The 9,831-nt window shown below is 41.0% G+C and overlaps 1 long non-coding RNA gene across 1 annotated transcript; it reads left to right on the top strand.

Annotated features, from left to right (window-relative positions):
- The first annotated feature begins 7,436 nt into the window (after positions 1-7,436).
- On the top strand, positions 7,437-8,438 carry LOC130200393 (uncharacterized). The gene is made up of 3 exons (XR_008833003.1): positions 7,437-7,581; positions 7,788-7,883; positions 8,305-8,438. It is a non-coding gene; the product is annotated as an uncharacterized LOC130200393 (long non-coding RNA).
- Positions 8,439-9,831: the final 1,393 nt, after the last annotated feature.

The following is a 9,831-nucleotide window of genomic DNA, read 5'->3' as shown; positions in this document are numbered from 1 at the left end:
TGGATATCATTTCAAGAGAATAACAAGACGGTGCAACCTGTGAAAAAATAAAGTTTATATGTAACAAACAGATTTGTGTCAAGTTTCATCAGCGTTCGTGGCTGCAGTGAGCTTTCCACCACGAAGAAAACGGGCTCGATATGAACCTCTCAATTAGTTTTCAATGTTGAGCTTTTGACTTGAAAGGCGACAGCGGAAAACACGATCTCAATTCAAGCTCACTGTTGCGCTTTCGTAAATAAACAACAAAAAACATCGTCATCAGCTATTGGACTTTGGATTTTCACAATAAGAGCGTCCCTAATGATAATAATTGATAAGTCTGCTGACAGTTTTAGTCATTATTCGAGAAACAAGTCAAAACGTTTGTTGTTTTCTTCTCGTTTGCAGCTTTCCTCTGATTGACTTCACAGAAATATGATTTTCCTGATATTATACGAACCAAATAAAACATGAGCAGAGAAATAAAGTGACAAATGAATCGCTAATGAAAAGAGACTTTCATTCCGCCGCTCGGCTCACACACTTTCATGTTTCTGGCTCTTTGATTGGCCGACAGTCGGCGAGCCTCGCACTCCATGAAATAGCAATCCTGGATATTATATTTCGTTATATTTCAGGTTCTTCTTCGTCTTCTACCTCCTCTTCATCACAGGTGCCGAGGTATTCCATTTCCCAGATTAGCTCATTTGACATTTGACGGATGCGAATGCATTTGAATACATCTGGGGCCCCACGCCGCCTCACACACAGGGTCGTGTGTGTGTGAGCCCTGGCATCCGTAAGGACCCAGCTGTGTGGAGGTCTCCTCCATCACAGGAGGGGGGGGGCGCTCTCTGTGAGGTAATTAAGGGAGAATAATCTGTTTTCCGGTCGCCACTCGTCTCACACCTGAGCCGCTCCCGACCTGCATGGCGCCACATGGCGCCCGCATGGCGCCCGCATGGCGCCCGCCATCGACCCGTGGTCGACCCGTGGTCCCCACACAGGTTTTCAATATCGGAGCCGGGCGCCGCTGGCTAGTCAGGGTTCAGGATTAAGATCTTTATTCTGCGAAAGTCCAGATTAAATTATGTCTTTAAAACACATTTTATACTATTTCTTTTAAGTGATTTAATCTTTTTATACTCAAAACATATTTATGACCTTTTACGTTTTATACATGTTTATTTCTTTTTATTATTTACAAATGTTTATCTGCTTTTAATGTTGATATATGTTACTACGTATATTTATGTTCTTTTATTTTGTAGGTCTTTTTAATCTTGTTTTCCTTCTTTTTTTTATTGTCTTTTTTGTCATGACTTTTAACATTTTATATCTTTTTATTTGTTTATGTTTTTTTTAACTTTTTACGACTTAAAAAAAAAAGTCATTTCACATTTTACGCATGTTTATGTCATTTTACAGAAGTTTTTTTGTTTATTAAAATACTTCATAAATGAAGTTTGTATTCTTCCTCACGTTTCGGGATGTCGAGCCAAGAGAACGATGAAGACGAGGAAAGAGAAAATATTGTGAAATACCTAACAAAAGAGAGAAATGTTTTCAGACTTTACTGTTCGTCTTCACCTTGTACTCAATGGCTTTCATATATATATATTACATATATATACATATCTATATATATGTATATATATGTATACATATATATATAGATGTATACATATGTGTATATATATATAAACATATATATATGTGTATATATATGTATATATATTTATATATATATATATGTATATATATATATGTATACATATATGTATACATATATATGTATACATATATATATGAATATATATAATGGAAGGTATTTTATTAATCCTTCCTCGTGACATTGAGTTCACATAAAGCGACTTCAGCTGCCGCCGGTGAACGAGGTCGAAGACTCAGGAAGAAACACGATGAAGACACGGGAAGTATGAAGTATAAAGTATAAAGTACAAAGTATAAAGTATAAAATGTAAAGTATAAAGTATGAAGTATGAAGTATAAAGTATTTGAAATATTAAATATTTGGAGTACACAGCAGACATGAGACATTCACTGTGGCTGGAGAGAAGGAAAAGATCATGTTCCCATCACACACACACACTCACACACACACACACACACACACACACACACACACACACACACACACACACACAGACACACACACACACACACACACACACCACACACACACACACACACACACACACACACCCACACACACACACCCACACACACAGACACACACACACACACACACACACACACACACACACACACACACACACACACACACACACACACACACACACACACACACACACACACACACACACACACACAGACACACACACACACACACACACACACACACACACACACAGACACACACACACACACACACACACACACACACACACACAGTCGACCACATGAGGGGTCAGCCGCTCCACATGTCGTCTCTCTCCAGAGGAAGTTGATCACCTCCTACGCGGCAGCCATTGTGCCTCCCTTACATGGAGATTGAGTAACTGTTGCCCCCCCCCCTGTGTGTGTGTGTGTGTTGGGTGTGTGTGTGTGTGTGTGTGTGTGTGTGTGTGTGTGTGTGTGTGTGTGTGTGTGTGTGTGTTGGGTGTGTGTGTGTGTGTGTCTGTGTGCATCAGTGACAAAGTGTAGCGGTGTGTGTCTCCACGTCCTCACGCCACTTTCCAATCTGTGTCACAGCGGCGCAGGTTTGACTCCCGGCCTCCAGCGAGGGGCTGTGTGTGTGTGTGTGTGTGTGTGTGTGTGTGTGTGTGTGTGGGTGTGTGTGTGTGTGTGTGTGTGGGTGTGTGTGTGTGTGTGTGTGTGTGGGTGTGTGTGTGTGTGTGTGGTGTGTGTGTGTGTGTGTGTGTGTGTGTAGGTGTGTGTGTGTGTGTGTGTGTGTGTGGTGTGTGGGTGTGTGTGTGTGTGTTGGGTGTGTGTGGTGTGTGGGTGTTGGGTGTGTGTGTTGGGTGTTGGGTGTGTGTGTTGGGTGTGTGTGTGTGGGGACAATTTGGCAAAGCGGCGCATTGTTTTTAGTCCAATCCTCCACGTCTCGTCGCCTCCTCTTCTGTTTGTCTACTCGCCTCCTTGCCTCCTAGCCTCCTTGTTTCCTTGTTTCCTCGTCTTTTCTCCTCCTCATCGCCTCCTTGTCTATGTGTGTGTTTATATGTGTGTGTGTATGTGTGTGTGTCTATGTGTCTATGTGTGTGTGTGTGTCTGTGTGTGTCTATGTGTGTCAGTGTGTGTGTATCTGTGTATGTGTGTGTATGTGCGTGTCTGTGTGTGTGTATCTGTGTGTGTGTGTGTATGCGTGTCAGTGTGGGGTCCACAGCAGTGAATCTGGACCTTTGGCTTCGGTGTCGTAATGGATTATACTCGTGGGCCGGTCTAATGTCTGGACTCACGCAGCGCGATGTTGAAGTGTCAGGCGTGAAGCTGTGTGTGTGTGTGTGTGGGGGGGGGGGGGGGGGCGGGGCTAACGGCACCAAAAAACAAGTTCTGACTCGCGTTGAATGATTGAAACGAGTCTGAATGAGACGTGTCGTCGGGTTGATGCCGTGCGTCTCCTGTGTGTGTGGTACCTGTCGCCAATCAATCACACCCATTGATCCTCAGAGACACACACACACGCACGCACACACACACACACACACCTGTCCTGGTAGGGTGTCTCTGTGTGCCGTTCATCTATCTACAGACATCGACCCTCCACTGGAATATACGACTGTTTACTCACAACAAGACGTATTGATGTGTATGTGTGTGTATGTGTGTATGTGTGTGTGTATGTGTGTGTATTAATTAATATACACTTTTATTAATCCCCAAGGGGAAATTAGTTCTCTGCATTTAACCCATCCTTAGTTATTAAGGAGCAGTGGGCTGAGGTGAAGCGCCCGGGAAGCAACTGGGGGTTCAGTGCCTTGCTGAAGATGGCGGCGCGCACGGACGCAGCGGCCCCTCTCTGTCCTGACCATTTGGTGTTTTGTTCTGTTTCTAAATGTTTGTGCAAAAGTTCGTCCAAAAATTGTTCGTCTTCGCCTCGTCTGTCTACGTCGGAACCCAAATATAGTCGCCAGGTTCTGTTAACCATCGGCAGGACCAAACTACACGGCACTCTGGACGCTGAACAAGCGGAAACACTCGCTGAGCACGGATTACTTCGCCGCCCACGACCACACCGACCACACCGGACTCGACCGCCACTCCTCCCCCAGAAAGGAGGCGCCGCAAGCGTTGTGAGAGGAAGCAGAAGAGGGTTAAGCGCGGAGGAACCCGAGCTGGGCTAGCGGCTAGGCCAACTCGTCCAGCCATACCATCCATTATCATGGCTAATGTGCGATCCTTGGACAATAAAATGGACCACATTAGACTGCTGCAGACGGAGCAGCGAGACGTGAGGAACTGCTGTGTGCTTATCTTCACGGAAACATGGCTAAACGACAACATCCCCGACTCTGCTGTGAGACTGGAGCAGCTAACATGCTACCGAGCGGACAGAGCCCTCGCTGATGGAGGGGAAACCGCGCGGGGGTATGTGTTTACATCCGGGACGCATGGTGCCGGGACGCTGCCGTGGTATGTAGACACTGCTCACCACTGGCGGAGTTTATGATCGTAAGGTGCCGTCCTTTTTATCTGCCGAGGGAATTCACGGCGATTCTGCTAGTCGCTGTTTACATCCCCCCGACCTCCAACAACAGTGATAGAAATGCGGCACTCGGTGAACTGTATCAGGCCATCAGCGAACAACAGACGGCTCACCCAGACGGCTTCACCATCTTTGCTGGAGATTTCAACCATGCAAACCTTAAGACTGTCCTTCCCAAACTACACTGTAAACCCGAACGTCCAAATTAATCAAATAGATTAAGTAGTGTATACTCAAAGTTTTAGAGAAAGTTCTACTAACTTAAATATGTCAAGTTGGTGGAACATGTTCTTCTTTTTGAGTAATTTTAACTAATATATTTTGATTAAATGGAACTATTTTGTAAAACATAACAATAGAATTTAGTAATTATATGCTGCAAATGATAAAGTCCTGTTATTTCTATTGTTTTAAATATGGATGATTTTAAAATAAACCTAAATCACATGCTAAAATACAATAAAAGTGTAAAATACACAGTAAAATGTGCTTTTAGTTGTTTTTTAGTCAGTATCATAAAAGACTATTGAAGTTGTCATGATAATACAAAATAACTAGTAACATATCAACGACAAATAAAACGTAACGCTGAAAATTCACATTCAACTTGTAGTGTAAATCAACTTGGAGTCATCACGTGTTTTGGCCGTTATCAAAGTGCATTATGGGCCTGCACCCTTTCGCACGAGGCTGTGGTGTCGGACTGTTTTCAAGGTGAGTGAGATCTTAAGTGTTTTTATATACGTTGATATGTGTAATGTGTTTAGTTACATTATGTTACAATCAGCCAGTTGCCAAACCTCGAAAACTAAAACTTAAAATAATTTCCTAGACTTTGCGAGAGACATTACGAGCTAGCTCTGCTTCACCATGAGACTCCAGTCCTCTCGAGTCTGTCTCTCAACTTCAGCAGTGGCTGGTTTGAGCTCAGAGACACAAGTGGCGGCTAACGTTGGCTAACGACGCTCCTCATGTACTAAGGTACTATAGCTAAGCGGAGGAGCACGAGGTGTTCCACTAAACTACCTTGTTCGACTGAGAACATTGCGGCAACGAACGTCGCTAGCTAACGTAACTTGACAGTGATCTCCGTGCTTCTCTGTTGGTTCACGGGAGCGCCCGGTGTTTATGATTGACTATTCACCGCATCTCTGGCATTTCTTTTGTTTTCAAATAAAAACCACGTTATTGTTAGACCCTGTATGGCAAATCCTAGATAGATAGTGTTTTACGGTGGTGTTATTGAGACTTGCATGTAAGCTGCATAAATGAAATGTTTAGATATGCCACCAACAAATTATGTATTGACAACTATGTTTGTCAGTGCATTATACCATAACCTGGGTGTCAGGACCTCACAGGCTGTTGCATGGGAATCACAACGTGTTGTGGGAAGAGTCCTTAAGTAAGAAATATCAAAGAACAGCACAGAAAAATCTTGTTTGAAGAAATAAAATGAAATAATTGACAGTAATTGTACTATGGCATAGCATTTGCATCAACCTCTCCACAAAAAAAATAAAGCCTTCCTAAAAAGGTGGCCAACCAGTAAAATATTTTTGGACTCATTTAAAGGTTAAGAACCACACATTATATATTTTTAGAATGAGAAAAATTGTGCCAAAAAATTGTTTGTAATAGCATTCAAAACTCAGTCTTTCCTTTTCTTCTCTTCTCTGATGAATAGGGAAACAGTTACTGGTACTTTTTTAGTCAGTGTTCTTTCAAATCAAATATTTACTTTTAGTTTTAAATCGCATACAAAAATGGAACACATGCAATTTTAAAGCAGTGTTAGCTGTAGTCCATGATCATGTTTTGGTAAGCTAATAGTAATTAACTTGTTATATTAATTAGTAAGTAATAGTAAATCTGTTTTAAAAGTTTTAGATGTTGGTCTAAACTTTGTCATTTTTTTCTTTGCCTTTTAGGTTGCTGGTTCCAAAATTATCTGGAAGTGTAAGTTGTGCGCAGCTTCTTGCACCTCCAGAATGCAGTTATTTAAACACTGTAGGCTGCAGCACAGCCACTTTTCCAGAATCAGCCCTCTTCCATGCCTCTACACCGATTGCATTTGCACGTTTCAGACACTTAATTCATTGAGTACTCATTCATCAAGATATCATACAGCACAACCTAGCAGTTGTACAGAGCAGAGTCAGGGGCCTGTGTTATTCAAATGCCCCTTATGCACATTTCAGCAACCCTTTTCTAATTCAGCCGTTTTCAGTCATCTCAGAAAGCATTTGAAAAATCATGAAACGGTGACATGCCCATATAAGGATTGTAGCTATATCACAAATGTGTACTCCTCGTTCAATTCTCATAAAAGTAGAGAACACCAAGCAGGTCTTGCATCTGACTTTCAAACTGATATTGTCAGTGAGGCTCCATATTCTTCAAGCCAGTATTTCTGAGGAAACTAGTGATTCGCATGAAGAATGCCCAGACCAGAGCAGAGAAGTGGGGAACGGTGATCAGTGTGACACTGGCAGTCTAAGAAATCAACTTAAAACAAATTTAGCTTCTTTATTTCTAAAGATGCAGGCTATCCTTCATGTCTCAAACACAGCTATTCAGGAAATAGTAGACCACTTGAATCAGATCTTCTGAGGTAATATGGATCATCTCTCTTTAAGTGAAAATTGTGATTCTTATTCATTTGACCGCTATTGTCGGCTTAATAAATGTGCTAGATTCTTCAAATTGAATGTTTTTTTATTTGTTGCTGTTATTTCAATGTAGTTGTATGCAGAGTTCAGAGGATAACCAATCAGAACCTGCCCAACCGATTCTATGCTGAGCTTGACCGCCATCTTCCACGACTAATGACTTTATTTAGGCAGAAGGCATCAAGAACTGGAAAGACAGCAGATGCTCTGGCTGAAATTTTAAAAATCCACGATGAACAGGTAAATAGATTATTACACACTTCATAGGTTGAACCGGTGGAACTTCGAACAGGTTCAATGACTCAAATGAGCTTTGTGAATTTTGCAATTAGTCCACTCTGTGTTTGACATTTGTTTGATTGCATTAAAGATGTGAACAGGTTATTTGTGGCCATATGTTCTGAATGGATTATTTTAAATGTACAAATGTGTTTTTATCTGAATAGGAAAACCAGGACATACACACCAAACGTACGACTGTTCTCCACGGCCTCCCTGTCTATCTGTGCGAGGATGTATCTGGATTCTTCAGAACCTGCACAGTGAGTCTTCTTAAGTCACTAACAGATTCTACGTGTGCATGATGTAAACAGTTCATCAAAATACTAATATCTTTTAGGACTTACCTTTGTTTAGTCTACCCATACACTTTTCGGGTATAGTCTGTTTTCGCCTCACTACAAAGGAACTGTATTGGCAAGTGAGAAGATGTTCAGTAAAACATGTTCCTGTAAATGTCCTTTAGCTTGGTTTCAGTCTCACCACTTGGATTCTCTGGTAATTTGGTTGATTTGTGTGTGCAGAACATGGATCTTATGTTGTTCCCTCTTACAATGAGACACAGGTCTCCCTTGTAAAAGAGGCCTTTGTTTTCATTGGGACTTGGTTAAGGAAATATACATTATGTCATCTGTGCTGTTCCATGTGTTAGTTTGTGATTGGTATCTCTTTTCATTCATTCAGGACGAGTCTGATGAGCCAGAGCTTGATGGGGTTGCAGTGGGCCTCCTTACTGTCACCAGTGACAATAACACAAGTGCAGTTCACTACCACCCTGTGAAAATCTCTGTGATTATTGAAAGTGATGTCATGGTTAGTCTCCCAGACTTGGCGATGCCTTCCTGGTAGTCTTTGGATTCATGTATGCACTACACCTCAGCTACCCCAAAGCACTTACCAAGACTTTTGAGTTCATTCAAAAGATCTTACTTGGCCTAGAAAGTGGCAAACTGTCACCGAAGTTGCAGACCCTCAAGAATGTTTTGATGACCTAGAAACGGAAGGCTGCAGCGGTATACCATTATAAAAGGTTCAACATGTTCAAGTTAAAAGGTCTATGATCACGTCTTGCAGCTTTGCAATGCAGCGCCATCATGTGATCTGTTCATGTATGTTATTGTGTATTATGGAGGAAAAAAAGGCAGAGGTCATGGTTCTCGGGTTGTTATCTTTGTGCAGATACATTTTTTTTAAATTCTTTTATGCCTCATGTACGTGTTTCCTGTTAATGTCAATTTATCAACAATATTTAACCCACTATAGCGGTAAAGATCATCATTATCTTTTAAACGTAAAGATACAATTTATTTTGGAAGTTTAACTTTGGTTGCAAAGTTGAAATGTTTTATTTGTTGTGCCCATATTCATTCAAATAATTAAAATGATCAGCCACTATAAAGATGGAAGTTTTTCTTTTTTTCCTGAAAATGTTCTGAAACAGTTCTGTTGTATTTAATCCAAAATGCTGCACTATACTCAGGAAGCAAAGAGCAGTGTTTTTTCGCTGTAAAAAAAATGTTGGTATTGTTTTATGTCACCAGCTCTAAATTTAAGCTCTACAATTTATTAAAGTATATTTTCAAATTATTTATTTTAATATTGCAGTGTGCTAAATGTGAGTGCAAGAAAATACTGTTCAATAGATAGATGTTCATGACTTAAATTTTGAGTTTGTTAAACTCAATGTAATTGAGGCAATAAATTGCCACAAAAAAAATTAAGTTTCGAGTTATCTTTTTAAGTAAACAAATTCAAAACATTTGACTAATGTGAACTCGAAAACATTGAGTTTGGTTAACATGAAATGGTGTGGTTGTGTACTTATTCCAGTGGTTTGAAAACTTGAACATTTTAAGTACTAATAACTGAAAATAATTGAGTTGAGCTAAATTAACACTTTAATTTAAGCTGTAATCAAAAGGTACAAGTAGCAAGTCATCAAACTTTTTAAGTTCTGCAAAATCAAATAATTTGAGGCAATATATTGCCTCAAATTTTTTGAGTTCTACTAACTTATTCGGGTTTACAGTGTACACCAGCATGTTGATTTCCCTACAAGAGGAGACAACATTTTGGATCTGGTCTACACAACCCACAAAGGAGCGTACAAGGCCTCCCCCCTCCCCCACATAGGTCTCTCTGACCACATCACCGTCATGCTAATGCCAGCATACAGACCCAGAGTGAAAGCCTCCAGACCGGTTCTGAAGC

Source organism: Pseudoliparis swirei, chromosome 10 (genome assembly GCF_029220125.1).
Source record: "Pseudoliparis swirei isolate HS2019 ecotype Mariana Trench chromosome 10, NWPU_hadal_v1, whole genome shotgun sequence".
Taxonomy (NCBI): Eukaryota; Metazoa; Chordata; class Actinopteri; order Perciformes; family Liparidae; genus Pseudoliparis; species Pseudoliparis swirei.
Note: the sequence above shows the minus strand (reverse complement) of the source record. Positions and strands in the feature narration are given on the sequence as shown.